Genomic DNA, 18,469 nt, shown 5'->3' on the forward strand with positions numbered 1-18,469 from the left:
TGCTAGCATTAGTTACTTTATATTTTATATCTATGTCCTTATACCCACTATTTTAAGTGTTGTATTATAAATAGCTTTGCAATCATTGAAAGTTACTTCATCGGATAAGTTGTTACTTATTCTACTTTCAATATATGTTTAATAATGGATGGTGGATGATTAGACTGTGGGTGTATATAAATAGGGTTAGCGTTTTCGTTCATATAGGGGTTATAAGTGTTTAAATTAAGATCTAAAGTAACGTAAAGATCTAAAGTAACGTCAAGGAAGGTAACCTATTTTAAGTTATCATTAACTTCTATTTTTAGGCCTAAACCTTTCATGTCCCTATGGATTGCCCTCCTGACCTGATCACATTTAACACTTGTAGCGTTTCTCATTATTATTAGCCCATCATCACGATATAAGCCTATATCCCTTCCATCAATAGTGTTATTTTTTGTAAATTATAAATGATATAGAGTCCAACGAGATCTGTTGCTTCTGAAGAGTCCAGCGATCCCATTGATACCCCGAAAAAGTCGTTTTGCTCATTTTTAGCCCACTGTTCTCCATTATAGACGAGGACAGTTGTGCGGCATTTCAGATTGATTTCAAAATCCTCATCATTGAGATTTAGGAAAATCTTTTTAATCGGTTTTCGGCCAGAAATTTGGTTATAAAGGGCTCAAAGTTCAACGATTTGACCTTTGAAAACTCTATCACACTCCTCCGCCAATTTTGGGTCTAATCACTTAAACTTTTAGATGTAAGTGACTTGGACATGGATCAAATTTTATATTTTCATTTGAGCCTAAAACATTAAATGTTAAGGGATCAAAATTTGGGTCAAAATTCAAAAGATTTGACGTTTGCGGTCTGTAGCAAACTATCCAACTATTAAAACAATGTTTGGTCTAAATATTTGAAATTTTACATAACGTGTATTCAGATATGCAGCAAGTTTTTAATCAGTTTTTGGACTGCCAAGAGGTCAAAGTTGAAAGAGTTGACCTTTGCAGACTCTACCAAACTTCTCTGTTAATTTTAGGTTTAATTTTAGATGCAGGTTAACTGGATATGAGTCAGACTTTTATATATATATATATATATATATATATATATATATATATATATATATATATATGCACATAAAATTATGAACAGAAATAGCGTTCGAGCAAATGCCGGACTGAACTGCTAGTATATATATATATATATATATATATATATATATATATATATATATATATATATATATATACTAGCATAGGTGTCAGGCGTTGTCCGAGTGTTTGGAGGTGTATGTTGAGCAAAAAAAAAAACAAAGTGGTTGTAGGGAGGCAGGCTCGAATCCGTACCGCGAAGGAGGGAAAGAATGGGAAAAAACGACGTAGGTTTTAATTAAGGCTACAAAATCGAAAAGAGGGGATGACTTTCGACGATATTGGCGAAAAAAGCGACTCCCCCATGTGGAAAATTGCCTGTTAAAGATGAATATATTAATGTTTCTAGCCAATGTTTCGATATTTGTCGTTTGAAAGGCCGAGCTTAAAAACGATACTGATCTTGTGAAAATCCGTCCACTGTGTCGAAAGTTTTAGGCAGACATACAAACATGCATATTTATATATTGGTAGCTCAAATTTTCGACCCAAACCGATTCAAAAGCTTGCCCTATCTCTGAATACCCTTTATGTAAAATTTCAAATGTTTAGACCAGAAATTGCCTGAGTAATTTGGTAGAGACCGCAGCAGTCAATTTTTTTTAACTTTGACCCCTATTATGACATCTTAACATTTATTGTTTTAGGTTCAAATCAAGTTATTAAGTTAGATCAATGTCCAAGGAACCTATATGTAAACTTTCGTGTTTAGACCCAAAATTGTCGGAGTTTGGTAAAGTTCTCAAGGGTAAAATGGTTGAATTTTGACCTCTTAACAGCCAAATGTCTGACCGAAATACCCTGTATGTCAAATTTCGAGTCTGTAGACTTAAAATTGACAGAGATATTGTGTAGGGAAATGTACACAGGCAGATAGATACACAAACAGACAGACACTTTCACTTTCATAGATATATATATATATATATATATATATATATATATATATAGATAGATAGATAGATAGATAGATAGGGAAAGACAGAGACAGAGAGACAAACAGACAGGAACATCTTTTAAACGAGCGTCTTTTATCAGCTTGACATTCCAAGCACGACACTAATGGCTTATTAATGTCAGGTAAATGAATGAGGATATGAAGGTGGACAAGTGCTAACGAAGATAAGTGAGAAGGGAGATGCGAGTTGAGGAGGGAGATGAGAGATTATAAATGAAAGACGTCAGCAATAAAGACTCTGAACCAGATATCACCCACATCTGTGTCAACTGCACCAGACACAGGATAAACTTGCACAGCTACAACAGAGACTGAAATTTAGCAACGAACTAATCTGAGGCACAGATTGTTTCGTGAAACAGCCGGATGCAAACAAAAACATATTTAAAAGGGAATGGTAGTTTGCTTGAAACATTGCGGGTAAAAAAATATGAAGGAGTATAAAATTTCTATAGCACTGCGGGAAACCGTGTGTTAAAGTAATGTGAAATAGGAACAAAAATGGACAAACGAAAAGAACGATACTAAAATATATGTCAGGAAACACGACGATTAAAATGTTACATAAGGGCTATTCCTTTTCATGTAAGTAAAAATCAAAAGAAAATTAGTTAAATAAAAATGATATCAGATAAAACAAGGGTTGAACCCTGTAGATACGTTTTAAAGAACAATAGGTTTGAATGGAATGTCTTGTTAAATTGTTGATTCTGTTAAAATATTTAATAGAAATTGGATGGAAAAAAACTATTCACATTCTTAGAAAGAATGCATAATAAAAATATCGGTTACAGAATTAACAAGTAGGTTAAATTCCTTCGTAAAACAGAGAGAATGGGAAATTCCTGACCGTCAGAAATGGTTTAAAAAACGTGCAAATCGCGCATGTTTGATACACGTGAATTGTGGTCATGTTGCTGTGACATGATGGCAGGAATGATTTCTCAATATAGGAAAGGGTTCGAAGTTAGTCAAAGGGAAGAGAATCAGATCAGTCAGACTAGAGAAACAGAGAGGTTCAGACCGATTCTCGGTTAGAGTCAGGGCACCCTCTGGGAAGCGAGAGGTTTAGAGGTTTCCATGTAAACAACTTTGAATCCCTGAAGTGAAGCAATCATTTCCGACCGGTCGAAAAATAAACAACTTCATCTTTGTTTATCTGCGTCTTCGAGTTATGTTTCCAACGAAAAAGGTAATGTGTTTATATATATATATGTACAACTGTCAACGTAAATGCCAAACGCACTATCTCTCAGTCTATCTATCAAGATATTCATAAATCTCCTCTTGTTGAATTATAGGCTTTGTTCTCCTGTAGTAACTTGTACAGTGTCTATTATATATACAGAACTGTCTTTCTCTTGATATATACGCGATATATCTGCACACAACATGAACCTCTAAGACTCTCCTACTAAGACACTACTAAAATGAACAACAAATATATAACATCAGTCTCTTCAAATAAGAACTATGCAATAAAAATACCGAACCAATTGAAAAATTAGTTCTATTTTTGCTTGACAGCTCAATTAATCAAACAGCCAGTCCTGATTGTACGATTTTTTCTCTTTTTAATGACAATATTTGGTCCCTTTCTTTCGGACAAAGAAACATATTCTCGAAATATCAAAGACATCCACAACACCGGTTTTCCCAAACAGTAAGTCCATATTTTCTGATTTTTATTGGTGATTGTTTAGGAAAATAAATATTCGAAGATAAAAGTAAACACTTTGCAAGGACATTTTGTGTATCCGTTTTGTTAATACGTCACATTACTTCAACACCCGATTTCTTGCAATTCTATAGCCTTCTTATAGGCCTCTATATTTAAAAATATGTGTGTGTGTGTGTGTGTGTGTGTGTGTGTGTGTGTATGTGTGTGTGTGTGTGTGTGTGTGTGTGTAGCAATTGAGCTACACGGAAGCTTCCGCTTTTTATCTCCGGGTGAAAACTTCGGGCTAAAGTCTTTCTCTCTCTCTCTCTCTCTCTCTCTCTATATATATATATATATATATATATATATATATATATATATATATATATATATATATATATATACTAATAGTTCAGCCTGGCGTTGCTCGGGCCCTAGGTACTGTTCATAACTTTATGTGCATATGTATGTATATACTAAACTTCATGTTCAGGTAACCTGCATCAAAAATTTCAATAGTTTAGACCCAAACTTGACGGAGGAGTTGATAGAGTCTGCAAATGTCAACTCTTTCAACTTTGACATCTTGGTGGACAAATTTTCGGGCAAAAACTGATTAAAAAGCTTGCTGCATGTCTGAATACATTTTATGTAAAATTTCAAATGTTTAAACCCAAACTTGGTTGAATAGTTTGCCAGAGACAGTAAAAGCCAAATCTTTTGAACTTTGGCCCCTTGACAGCCAAATTTTAGGTCAAAAACCGATTGAAAAGCTTGCCCTATATCTGAATGCACTTTGCGTAAAATTTCAAAAGAGTAGTTTGGTAGAGACAGTAGAGGTCAATTTTTATTTAACTTTGACCTCAATTTTGACCCCTGAATATTTATTGTTTTGGGCTCAAATTCAAGGAAAAAGTTTGATCCATGTCCACGTAAACTACATCTAAAATTTCAAGTCTTTAAACTCAAAATTGACGGAGGAGTATGATAAAGTTTTTAAGAGTCAAATTGTTGAAGTTTGACCCCTTGAAAGCCGAATTTCTAGCCGAAAATCGATTAGAAAGATTTTACCAAATCTCAATGCCCCTTAAATCAAATCTCCAGTTTGTAGACTGAAAGTTGATAGAGTAGTTTGGTAGGGAAACGTATACACACAGACATAGAATTTCACATTATATATATATTTATTATATATATAAAAATGAACGTGTGGATCTGTGTGTGTCTCTGTGTATGTCTGTATACATTTTTTAACGCAATAACTGTCAATTATCAGTCTACAGACGCGAAATTTGATATACAGGGTACTGAGATTTGGGAAAATCTTTGTAATCGATGTTCGACCAGAAATTTCGCTGTAAGGGGTCAAAGTTCAACGATTTGACCGTTGAGAACTCTACTAAACTCCTCCGCCAATTTTGCGTCTAAACACTTGAAATTTTAGATATAGGTTCCTTGGACAGGGATCTAACTGAATAACTTGATTTAAGCCCAAAACAATACTGGAAGTGCTTCCGTCAAGTTCTCGGCTTAACATTCACAAACAATATGAATTGGAACAAATACATTTAGCTCATTAGCAAACCTGCTGTGCAGAAGGTGGGCTCTCATTACCATGCTAGAAGGTTACTCACACAAAGACACTATTCGCCCATGCAGGAAGTATTGCTGTCACATATGATATATCTGCCAAAAGTCTGTCGCTCCTAAATAGAGTTCAAAAAAGAGTCGTCAATCTAATGAATCCTACACTGCCGGCCAAACACAGCCTATGTCTCATCGTTGACATGTTGGCATCCCTGCGCCTGTTTTTCAAGTACTTTAATGGAAAGTGCCCAGACGAATTTCCAGCACTAGTGTCCTTTCAATGTAAATACCCCTGACAAGCAGCTAGATCACACTTCTACACCGTAAGGATCCCTAGATGCCATAAAGCCTTCTACTCATATAGCTACTTGAACTTCTATACTTTGCAATTTCCTCGTGGGTCCCTGATTTCCTGACAGTACTGACATGCAGAAGTTCACCTATAATGCGAACAGACAATTGCTGTCCCACTCTCTACATAGTTCTTCTGTAAAGCTGGTCCCAAATAGTAGCCCCATACAACTTAGTGGCACTAGGTCTTGTTTGGGGTGAAAAAAACAAATAAAACATTTCATTATACATAAGGAACTTTGTGGCTTTGTTTGCGTGCTGTAATTCGTTCTCTATGGCCTCGAAAATGGCCGATTTATAATAAATTTTACACAAAGGTGCTTTATGTGCCTGCCAGTGTGTTTAGATAGGTTACGTATCGATAATCAATAATCAAAAAAATCCGATGGAAGAAGGAACAGACGATTTTAAAGTTAACAGCTTACACAGCCTAACATCACTAATGAATTTGCAAAGTTATTATCACACAAGTTGAAAAGCTCGGCATAAAAAAACAACCTTAGGTTCTTTGACATAAGAATGGCGCGTTCAAATCATTTCTCTCTGATAGGTTCTTACGAGTAATGGTTGAGGGGCAGAAATCAGAAGCTCTCAGTATTAATGCTGGAGTCCCTCAGGTGTCCATCCTGGGCGCAACTCTATCTACATTAATGATTTCCAAACCACACCCTTATATCATTCGTAGATATTTATGCTGACGACGCTACAATATATGGTATCACATCAACGACCGTAAACGACCAAGTTTTTTTCTGATTCTCTCTCCTCTGATCTTGAGCACGTGGTACAATGTGGAAAGAGATGGCTGATTACTTTTAATGCATCTAAAACCAAGCATCTATCTCTACACCATCTACGCTCTGATGCCAATCTGGCAACAATTGGAATTAATGGCTCTCGTCTTGGGGAGGCTTCATGTTTTGACAAGCTTCTGGGCTTGACCTTTACTCCCGACCTGAAATGGACCACGTACATCAAATCCATTCCCAAGGTTGCTGGAAAAATTGTGGGGTCCTTCTACCACTCCACTAGATATCTCACTTCTGATGCAATTCTCTATCGATATAAAATCCAGGTACGGCCAATGATGGCGTACTGTTGCCACATCTGAGCTGGAGCTGCTAGAAGCAGCTTATCCTGCCTTGACAGAATCCAAAATAGATTTCGTAGTTTAGTGGGAGATGCCCTTTTCTCTTTCCTGCAACCTCTTTCCCACAGAAGAGATGTTACGAGCCTGCCTCTGCTTTATCGTTACTTTCATGGCAAGTGCTCATCTGAGCTTTAATCTATATATTTATATATTTAACTGGTCCCCCTTATGTTAGTCTTGAAACCGACGGTACCAATGTTTTTATGGCCTTCTGTACAGTTTTTATAAATAAATATTAAGTTCTTATATTGAATTTTTTTCTTTGTTATCGAGCACTTTGATGGAATTATTTTTCAAAAACAGTATATATATATATATATATATATATATATATATATATTTGCGCATAAAGTTGTGAACAGTACATAGGGCCTGAGCAATGTCGGGCTGAACTGCTAGTATATATATATATATATATATATATATATATATATATATATATATATATATATATATGGAATAAAAGAAAGCGAAAAGATAATTTCTTTAGAAGTTATATCTAGTGCGAATACATTTCGTAATACAATCGTAATACAATGATATTCTGATTCATCCGATTGAATCAACATCCATTGGACGATACTTCCGTAACATTTGAGGAACTATTAATCAAAATGAAACGCCTCCAATATTTTCGTTCGTTCGTTCGCTTCGCATTATTTGCGTCGTTTTCTGATATCATTAAATGCGATTTATCTTCCAGACAGCGTCTTCACTCGGTTATTCCCAATTACAAAATGGCCGCTTCTAAACACCGTGAATTTATTTTACACTGCAAAAATCCACCACACACCCTTTTGGGACAATTGACGCCGGCACGAATGAAGTCGGTTGCATCACGCAATTCTTTCGTTAATGTCAAAAACATGTCTGAAATTCCAAATAGTAAAAATTATAATGGCGCGTAAAAATATCAAGTAATCTTTTGTTACGCCATTTTGTTTTGGGATTCTTTAATCTCTTAATCATCGAGAAATAAACAAAAGAAAAATTTTAATAGTTGTACAAGCAATGTTAAAATCAATATTTGACATTTAACAATTATGTTTGTTACTTCCAGGTTGATAGAATATATTTATCAGTTTGTCTCAATAATAAGAAAATATCATTTGAGTACCTTAATACTATATTCATTTATAACACGATATTCTCTCTACATTTAACTTGACTTATTTTAAATGTTTAATAGTTGTAAATTAGTATGAAATGTTAAGTAAATGCGAACAGTATTTTGTTTCTGGATTTTAGATGAAGATCGAGAATTTGTATTATCGATATATTAATACGATACTTTGTGTGTTATTTTCTGTGTCACACTTATATCCATGTCCTTTAATTGTTATGTACTTCCATTTCTTGTCATAAATAATTTTACCAAGGATTCTTCATAAGTTTTTGTTTTGGTTTCGATTCTAACTGATGACACTCCAGTAATGTATTTTTTATTTAAATAATTTTATCAAGAATTCTCCATCTTAGTTTGGTTTCGGTTATGGCCGAGATTTCCGATATGCAGAGTCCAGATCCCATTTTGACGTCAAAGTTGAGGTCCCTGTCTTTTCTGGTCCATTGCTTGTTATCATATTTTATTACTCTGCACAAATAACCGACCTTGTTGGCCTTTATATACTAAATGAACTATATAAAAAAATTTCCAGGACTTAAAGGAGGACTATACGGAGATGATACATTGTTTTACATGAACTCCACAAGTAAGTTATTTGAAAAAACAAACAAACAAAAAATTAAACAATTTTTCAGTAAGCCGAGCCTAAATACAACAATACACCCTACCATAAATGAAGAAAATTCTTAGACATAACAGAATCTAGACAACAACACTTATGAACCCTACCATAAGCCCCACCAAACGTCATTCTACATAGATCACAAATTCAACCATCCGAATAGTATGAAAAAAGCAAATATATCTAGCATATCAAATAGAATATCTAAAATATCATAAAATGAAGAATTATTGAATAAAAATAAAAATATTATAACAAAGCCCTGGTTATATCAGGATATAAAGAACAAATGAAATCGTTAAGGAGACAAGAAAGAACAACAAACAACGCAAATGTAATACATTCCAACATGTTTATGAAGAAATATAAAAAAAGCAAAAAAGGAGCAAACACTAACAAAAAAATAGAACATACAATAAACACTAAAACGAAAAATAAAAAGCTAGACCATAATAAAAGCGAAAGGGATGTAAAAAAGAAAAATACAAGGAAGAGCCAGTGGTTCAATCCACCGTTCAGCCACTACATAAAAAATAACATCCCAAGGGAATTTTACCAAATTATAGATAACAATTTCCTGCAAGGTAGTAAACTATGTAAGATAATTAATAAAAATACTGTTAAGCTATCCTTCTCAACATCTGCTAACTTAACAAATACTATAATTGGCTCCAATGTCACAACATAAAACAAATTCAAAAATAGAGATGAGACCGAAAATTAATCTAACAAAGTAAAAGAATGTAATTGCCGGAAGCCTACTTATTGTCCACTGGGGAGACTGTTTAATCTCAACCGTAGTATACAAATGTGAAGTTATTACAAATAATGAAATTACAGTATATCTTAGGAGAACCGTAACTTGCTTTAAGGACAGATATCGTAATCACCTAACATCGTTTAAACACTGAGAAAGAAAATAACACTACAAATAATGAAAAAAACAATGCAGATAAAAACGAAAACAACAAAAGAGATTATAACAGCAATAGAGACAATCACATAATGAAGATAGCAACAGAACAAATAGTAATAACGAAAATAACAATAAAAAAACTAAGAAAAACTCAAGAACATTAGCAGTATGGGTAAAGGAATTAAAGAAAAATAAAATTGAATATAAATTAAGATGGCCCAGAGTAGATAAATATAAACCAAGCAAATAAAAAGATGCAAGCTTTGTATACTAGAAACATGTCATATAATAATATCAGAAGAAAAATTATTAAACAAACGACAAGATGTAATTCACGGATGTCTGCACATAAATCGATACTTAATGTCACGCATTAAACCAGACTAAGAAACAACATAAACGAAAATGTAGAGCGAGTAACATAAAAACATAGATAAATCGACCATGTAAGAATAATATTAACATAAGTAAAACAATAAAAAAGAACGTAAAAATATTATTAAAAAATTGGATAAATATAATTAAAAATAAATAAAATGAAAAAGAAAGAAACAATTAAATAAAGAAAAGAAAAACAAAACGGATAATATAGGTAAAGAAAAATATGTAAGGGAAGTAAATCTAGTAATAATAAAATATATTCCAGGAGAGTAACCATCCCTTGAAACAAATACATCAACTAATAAATAAGAATACGAGACCAACCAAAATAAATATAAGAATAAACTCACATAAATGTAGAAATAAAATTATAAAAAAAAGGAAAGAATAAATAATGGGGGGGATTGGAAATTTAAAAAATTAAAAATTAATAAAAAATAATTTTAAAAAACAAATACGAAATTAAGGTTTAACGCAGAAATGTTGGTTAGCATGACACCCAAGATCGCCGACTTGTAACAACGTGGGGATGGAATTTCTTTCCACAAACACTAGGTTTGTCAAGTACAAAATCAACTTTTTGTTGGTAACATCGAATGGAAACAACGTCTGATGAGTTGATGAAACCAGGAAATGTTTATGCACATATAAAATCATAAAATTGCCATCCCATTAAAGAAACGGCTGTAATGAAGAAATCCAAGACAAAATAAACAAAAGTTACAAAAATGAAAAGTTTAAGTCTTGGAATTTCAAAGTTTTGTACCACATATATATATATATATATATATATATATATATATATATATATAAAGTAGTAGCGTTCGTGTGTGTAAAGAAATAGAATAGCCATATGTGTGTACACCTCTCCTTCTCAAGAAATATTAACGCCCAAAATAGGATATGTCTGCCAAAGTAGACATTGTGTTTTATACGTATTTTCTATATATAGCATTCTTCAAATCACATCTACATTGATTGAGTTACGGTCATTAGCATATCACATTAAATTAAATTTATTTAAATAATTAGCTCGATAATATTACTTATTCGGCATAATAGCTTCGTTTAAACTGTACTAATTAAAAAAATATTATTTAGTTTATTTAATTTCAATTTATATTTGATTTAACTTATTTTATCTGAAATCTGAGACCGTTTTATTTTCAAACCAGAAAAACAAAAGGGAAATAACTGTGATAGTTTAATTGAAAAATTGTTATAAACGGAGCACGTTATTAAATATTTTCTGTAATAGATTTGTTTTCATTTCGAAATATTCTTCATAGCGTAATTATTATTTTTATTTTTAATTCAGAGGAAATTTTTTTCGCTTATTCTTAATTTTTAAGTAACTTTTTTTTATTTGTTAGAGAAAAATAATTAAAACTAATGTTCTTATTTACTTCCCCACGAGGGCAAAGTTAGTCAGACACAGAGCCAATTTTCCGTGTGAGCAAAATCCATCACCCCATACATTATCTGCCCCTTTTTTATTTATAATATTTATTCGGTGTTGCCCAGGATTTATTATAATAATTATACAGTAGCAAGTGTGTTTCATTGCCTGCGAAACAGATTTTCTTTATAATTTATTTTATATCTTAAATTAAAAATGGCCAATTTTTACGACATTACCCAGCGTCGTTTAACCACTGCAAAAAAATTAAGACTTACTACGTTTAAACAGTCTTTATAAATAATATGAAAGAAAAAAAAAATTGAAAAGAAAAAGAAAATTAAGATTTTAGCGTGGAGGATCATTTTTCTATATAAATTTAACGTAAAATGAGCACCATTTTTTTGGCCGCAAAGCGTTCGACGAGACATTTAATCTATAGCAGTTTTTCAAGTTTCGCGATCGAGGTGGGGGAACATGACAAATAATTTTTTTGTGGGGGGCAGGAATTACATTTGAAACATAAATTAAGGATAAACTTAATTAATTTTTATGAGAATATTCTGTACTTTCACCTACCAGTTTTATAAACAGAACGAACCCCAAAATATTACAAACTGAATTTGGGGGGGGTGAGGAGAGGATTACATTAGAAATATAAAATGAAAACTTTTATTTAATTGGTAGATCTTTTTTTGCGATCACACGGGCATTCGCTGATATTTTTATTGAAACAAAGGTTGTAATGAACTATTTTTATTTTTTTTGGGGGGATGGGGTAGTTTTCTTTCCAGTGCTCAATATCCGGAGAATGGTTTCTTCTCTTTGTAGCCCCTCTGCCGAAATATCTGGTGGAGAGGGGATCACATACTTTTTCTTTTGGGGGCGATTACATTTACATATTTTCATCCATCCACGTTGCCCATGATGAAAATGATTACAGGGGTGTTTCAAACGGAACTTCCTGTCAACCCAAGCAACGCTGGGTACCCATGCTAGTATATATATATATATATATATATATATATATATATATATATATATATAGTCATCCACATACAGTACTGTATCACAACTCATCAGTGTGGCTAGACATACACCTTTTCCCAGCCGTGGATCGAACCTACAACCATTGCATTGACAGTTGGCGGCTGTAACCAACGGACCAAGAATCAGTGCCCGTAAACATTTCTCCTCAAAAGCCTCTTAAATTACCATTTGCCCGTCGCAAAGTGCTCGAACTGTCGATCTGTTTACAAACAAACAGTGGGCTTCGCTTAATCGCTTAAATACGCGTCCTGTGAAAATATATTTTCAAGTCCTCAAACCAAAGAGGGGGGCTTATTAGTCATCCACATACAGTACTGATTCCTTGTATCACAACTCATCAGTGCGGCTAGACATACACTTTTTTCCCAGCAGTGGATCGAACCTACAACTATCGCGTTGACATATATATATATATATATATATATATATATATATATATATATATATATATATATATATATATAACTACTTAATTTACTCACATAAAATTAATATACGAAAGTATAGATTTATGCGTAAACTTTAAGTATTTACTTTAAAAGTTCTCAATACGTAGGTAGAGCTAGTTAGTAATTTATATATTTATATGACGATTAAACTACACTGAATATTCGGCGTTTCATACACTCTAGGACTCCTCAGGCTTATGCGCGAATTCTGTGGTTGTTTATCGTTTTTATATGGTCCTCGTCTATTGAGATTTTTGTTAGGCAATCAGCTTTCTAGTATCCACCGCGCCTCTTCCTATCAGCCAATGGGCATGCATTTTATCGGACAAAGGATCTGTTTTAAAACTAGGTTAGTGTTGTTTTTTTGTACATAAAGGATCACACATATATGTATGTATATATATATATGTATATATATGTGCATATATGTAAGTACACATATATATATTTATATATAAACTAACAATAAAAAAAACACTAACCTAGTTTTAAAATGGATCCTTTGTTCGATAAAATGCATGCCCATTGGCTGATAGGAAGGGGCGCGATGGATACTAGAAAGCTGATTGGCTAACAAAAATCTCAATAGAACAGGAGCATATAAAAACGATAAACAACCACAGAATTCGCGCATAAACCTGAGGAGTCCTAGAATGAATGTAACGCCGAATATTCAGTGTAGCTTCATCGCCATATATATTTTATAAATTAATATATATATATATATATATATATATATATATATATATATATAGTAATTTATAAAATATATATGGCGATTAAGCTACACTGAGGAGTCCTAGAGTGGACGAAACGCCGAATATTCAGTGTAGCTTAATCGCCTTATATATTTTATAAATTACTGACTAGCTCTACCTACGTATTGAGCACTTTTGAAGTAAATACTTAAAGTTTACGCATAAATCTATACTTTCGTATATTAATTTTATGTGAGTAAATTAAGTAGTAATATATATATGCATATATATATATATATATATATATATATATATATATATATATATATACACTTATTAAAAAGATAAAGACAATATTAATGAATAAGCCGTGCATGAAAAAAGTATTAAAATTGATAAAAAAAATATTGAAAAAGTAAAAACTGAAAAATGTATAGTATTCAAACTTCTGTTAGAGAATAAAGCGTGGTGAATATATATATGGGGGGTTGGACAACATAATGGAAACGCCTTGAAATTTTAAATAAATTTATTTTATGACGTAGGATCCCATTTTGTATCAATAAATTTTCGCACAGTAAAACAAGATGTTTAATAAAATTACTGGTGTTCAAAAGTTATTCTAATCTGTAAGGAATGGAGAGACGCAGAGATTGGCTGTTCGTTACCATAATTAAATGCGAAGTTAAATGAAGTCATACAATGCTTGAAAGATTGCGATCAAAATTAACACTTTTATTTATTATAACATCACAAGTTCATTTGAGAAGTTTTACCGCCGCGCAAGAACAAAGGTACAATCTATAAAAGCAAATGTAGGCGCGTTTGAAATTAATGTTTCTGTTTTTCTTCACAATCTATACAAGAACTATGATTTCTTTTAGATTTTTATTTGGAGGAAAATGTTTTCTCTTCTTTTTCAAGCTGTCATCACTTAGGAGACAGTTCCTTTCCTATATTCCTATTTACTTGGCTCCTCACGAGGGCAGAGTTAGTCACAAGGTCGTTTTCTTAATTTGGGGAAAATGCAGCTCCCCAAAAAGGGGCACTTCGGATAGGAACAAAAATAAAAATTATCCCAGTCATTAAAGATTTTTCCTCCACTGACCGAGGACAGAAAAGCTGAAGTGTAGCATCGGAACACATACTACACCGTGATTTCGGCCCGATGGTCACCATTCTAGCACCTGTTATATTAGCACGTGTCATACAAGCATCAACAAAATGCCATCTTTAGAAATTTGATAGATCTGTCATTTTCTTTCTAATATTCATGATTTGAAAGGAAATATAAATTTAACCAATTACTTCACAATAAGAGTAATCATGAATTAAATTTGAAACCAACACTTTGGCAATTGTTTTTAATTCTTATAAGTGTTTTAAAATTCATCCAAAATTTACAATGTGTTTCAATTAATTTGAAACTATTATATATATATATATATGTGTGTGTGTGTGTGTGTGCGTGTGTGCGTGCGTGCGTGTGTGTGTGTGCGTGCGTGTGTGTGTGTGTGTGTGAGAACCATATCGAATATAAGTGAACAAGATACTTGAACAGATAACAAGAATCAGTTGTTTTTTTTTATTCTAGCCTACCATCGTAACAGAGGTACCGGGTTAGTAACAGCAGAAACAGGCATATGCAAATGACCAAGCCGGTTGCGTGATGTGACGTCCCACCAGAGATAAAAAAATGACACAGTCAGACGGTGAAGCGATTCTGGGAGAAACACGTATTGAAGACGTGTTCGATACGTAGAGGAATTTAGATGTGGAGATTGTGTAAGAGCAACACTGTTGAGGAGCCAGGAAAAAAATACTGTTTTGTTTTGAAATGCTCAAAACATTTTTCATATTAAACAACTAATAATTCCGACAAAACTGTTAATTGTTGGGAACTTATTAATGTACTGATTGCAAAATTGATTGACGTATATATAAGGGGATTTACTGGGGACTATTTCTTGTTATCTTTTTTCATATAATTTTGTTGGTTTTAAAAACTAAAAAAACTATATATATATACATATAAAGGGAACACAACCAAGTCACAGGTCCATCAACGTTCCGTCTTTATTGTAAGACTACTTCTTGGTGAATTCTTGAATAAGTTTTGCAATAATGAGGAAACGTTGATGGACGTGTTACTTGGTTTTGTTCCTTTTTTATCTCTTTATCTCATCGGAATACTATTTCCATCATATATATATATATATATATATATATATATATATATATGCTCGGGGTTACTTTGATGCCTTTTTATGCTTATTTTGATCTGTATCTTTGGTAATTTCAATATTTTCTTCATTTTTTTTTTTTGTAATCTTAAAATTATTTTTATAAATTTCGATTATATTAACACCTTAATCATTAACGTAGCCTCCACACAGTGGATGCAACGTGCCAGCAATAATCCAATGTCTCTGAATTGTCTCCTAATCAGCTATTCTTCTAGCTCTAAACCAACTACTTTGGCGAGGATTTTGGAGCCATGATTTCTTGAAACGTATGCGAAAGAAACGACGGGATCATCATCGACTATCTATTCGCTGTAAGAATTGATGTGGTTGTCGTTGTATTGCTTATCTTATGTTGCCGGGTATACGACTTGTGTTTTGTTGTTGGGGCCTATGTTTTGTGAAACCGACATATAAGAAACTTCTTAATCATAATTTCACTAAATATGGGTGTTGACTGTTTTGCAATTTTTTTAGGATCATTTGCTTGTTCAATGCTCGTTGAAAAACAGAAACGTAATTTACTTTCGCACTACTAAGAAAACACGTAAATTGTCAAGTTCTATAAAACTCTTTCCAGTTAATGAAAAAAAAAAGAAATTTACGTGCGGAGTTCGGACCTAAAGACAGCGTCATGAAAAAAAAAACGCTATCAACTTAACCACAGTAGAATTTTCACGGCCCGTTGTTCTATCATTGTTGCTAAGCGACGACATTGGAAAATGGCTTTACCAATGATAGATAAATTAAAATAACTTTTTCGGTTATCGATTATCGGTAATTAACGAATTTATTCTGAGACAAAAGTTAACTAAGATCACTCCCAGATGTATACACCAATGTTCTGCAAATTTTAAAGAAAATCTGTTCAGCCGTTTCGGAGTCTATAAGGAACGAACTCACACACACAAAGTTGCACTTATATAATTGTAGATAAAAGTGTGTGTGTGTGTGTGTGTGTGTGTGTGTGTGTGTGTGTGTGTGTGTGTGTGTGTGTGTGGAGAGAGAGAGACAAAGGGGTAGAAAAAGAGAGAGTGAGAAAGAGAAAGAGATGGAGAAAATGAGGGATAAGAATAGAGAAACATTAAACTGAGATAGATCTGCGATAACTAGATAGATACAGAGGTATACAGATATATAGATAGATCGGTTACCAGTTGGGTAAACACGCGGCCGGCTGTTCTGCAATGGGTATCTACCGCCTGAGTAACCGCATATAATTTCCTGAATCCTCGATCCATACACATATCCGATATTATCCTGATCGATATCACGTTGATTGTAACACTATATTACAATAATTATCGAGAAATTGGATTCAATTCAGCATGAAGAATCCTTTGGTGCGAGATGAAAGAATTCATCGTCTGAATGGAAGGCTGACCTGATTACATTGGGATTTCGTTCTTCGTCAAAAGCAATCGATGTTTCAAGTCTCTTTCTCTCTATTGCCGGATGCGCACGCGGTTGGCACGTTCAATTTTGCCGGGACCGAACCATTTAAAATGATTTAAAAATTTCAATATCTCGAAGGATTTTAATTTTGCGCGCATCACATTTTGCGCGTGACGATTGTTAATTAATTCCGTTCCTTTTTTTTATTTCACGATATTTTTAGGGGGGGGGGAAACATGGAAAAATAATTTTAAAATGCAAAACTCCTTCCTTCTTAACTTGTTTTTCTAGTACTTTAATTATAATTGATTTTTGGGAAAAGGTTTCTGAAAAACTTTTTAAATATTTGACAAATTAATTTTTTTAATTTATTTTCTTTTTGGGCGGTATTTATTATTTTTTTTTTTACCCTTTTACACTCGTATTTTTTATTTATAATCGGTTATATATAACTATTCGGCAGGCATTTGTTTTTTTCTATCGGTACATCCGATCGTCGTCAGGAGCGATTGTTGTTGCTATCGTTTTCTTTTCTTTATTGATGCTTGGTGTATTTATAGTTAGGGTTTTTTTTTCAATTGTTATAATAATAACAATTGAAAAAAAAACCCTAACTATAAATACACCAAGTGTATAAGTGCGGGTGTAGGATGGGTATGGTCGAAATATTTTTATTTTTAATTTTGATTTTCTTATTTTATATTTATTTATTTAGTTTATTAAAATAATTCGCCCCTACCCATCCTGCACCCAACTTCATAACCAATAAAAAACCTACCATAAATACACCAAGCCCCCAATAAAGAAAAAGAAAACGAAAACAACAAAAATTACTCCTGACGACGATTGGAAGTACCGATAGAAAGCGCTTGACTAGAATATGACTGAATAACAACATTTGGGCGCAATAATATGCAACATCCCAGCCGAAATTAAAAAAAAAAAACGCTCGTGGAATTGAAAAGTTATCCAACCAAATCGGAAAAAAGCACTCTGTCGTGTTCAATAAGACCTGCTTGAATACATATATATATATATATATATATATATATATATATATATATATATATATATATATATATATAGTGTCTCTTATATTTTGCCCTCTTTGCAATGTTTTCATTCGTTGCGCGCCCGCATTGTTCGCCCTGTCGCCACAATTACGTCGATTTAGCTACTACTGTCGCTAATAATTCACTGCTGTCTGTCTACATATTTTCAGTTATACATGTATTATATTTTTTACTAAAATATCTTGTCTTTTCCCCCAGTTTTAACAACTAGTCCTTTTACTTTTCCAAGTTTAATATTAACTATATTACTTTTCATTTTTCCAGGC

The sequence above is a fragment of the Euprymna scolopes genome, chromosome 18 (assembly GCF_053919585.1).
Source record: "Euprymna scolopes isolate OS-2025 chromosome 18, ASM5391958v1, whole genome shotgun sequence".
NCBI classification, from domain to species: Eukaryota; Metazoa; Mollusca; class Cephalopoda; order Sepiida; family Sepiolidae; genus Euprymna; species Euprymna scolopes.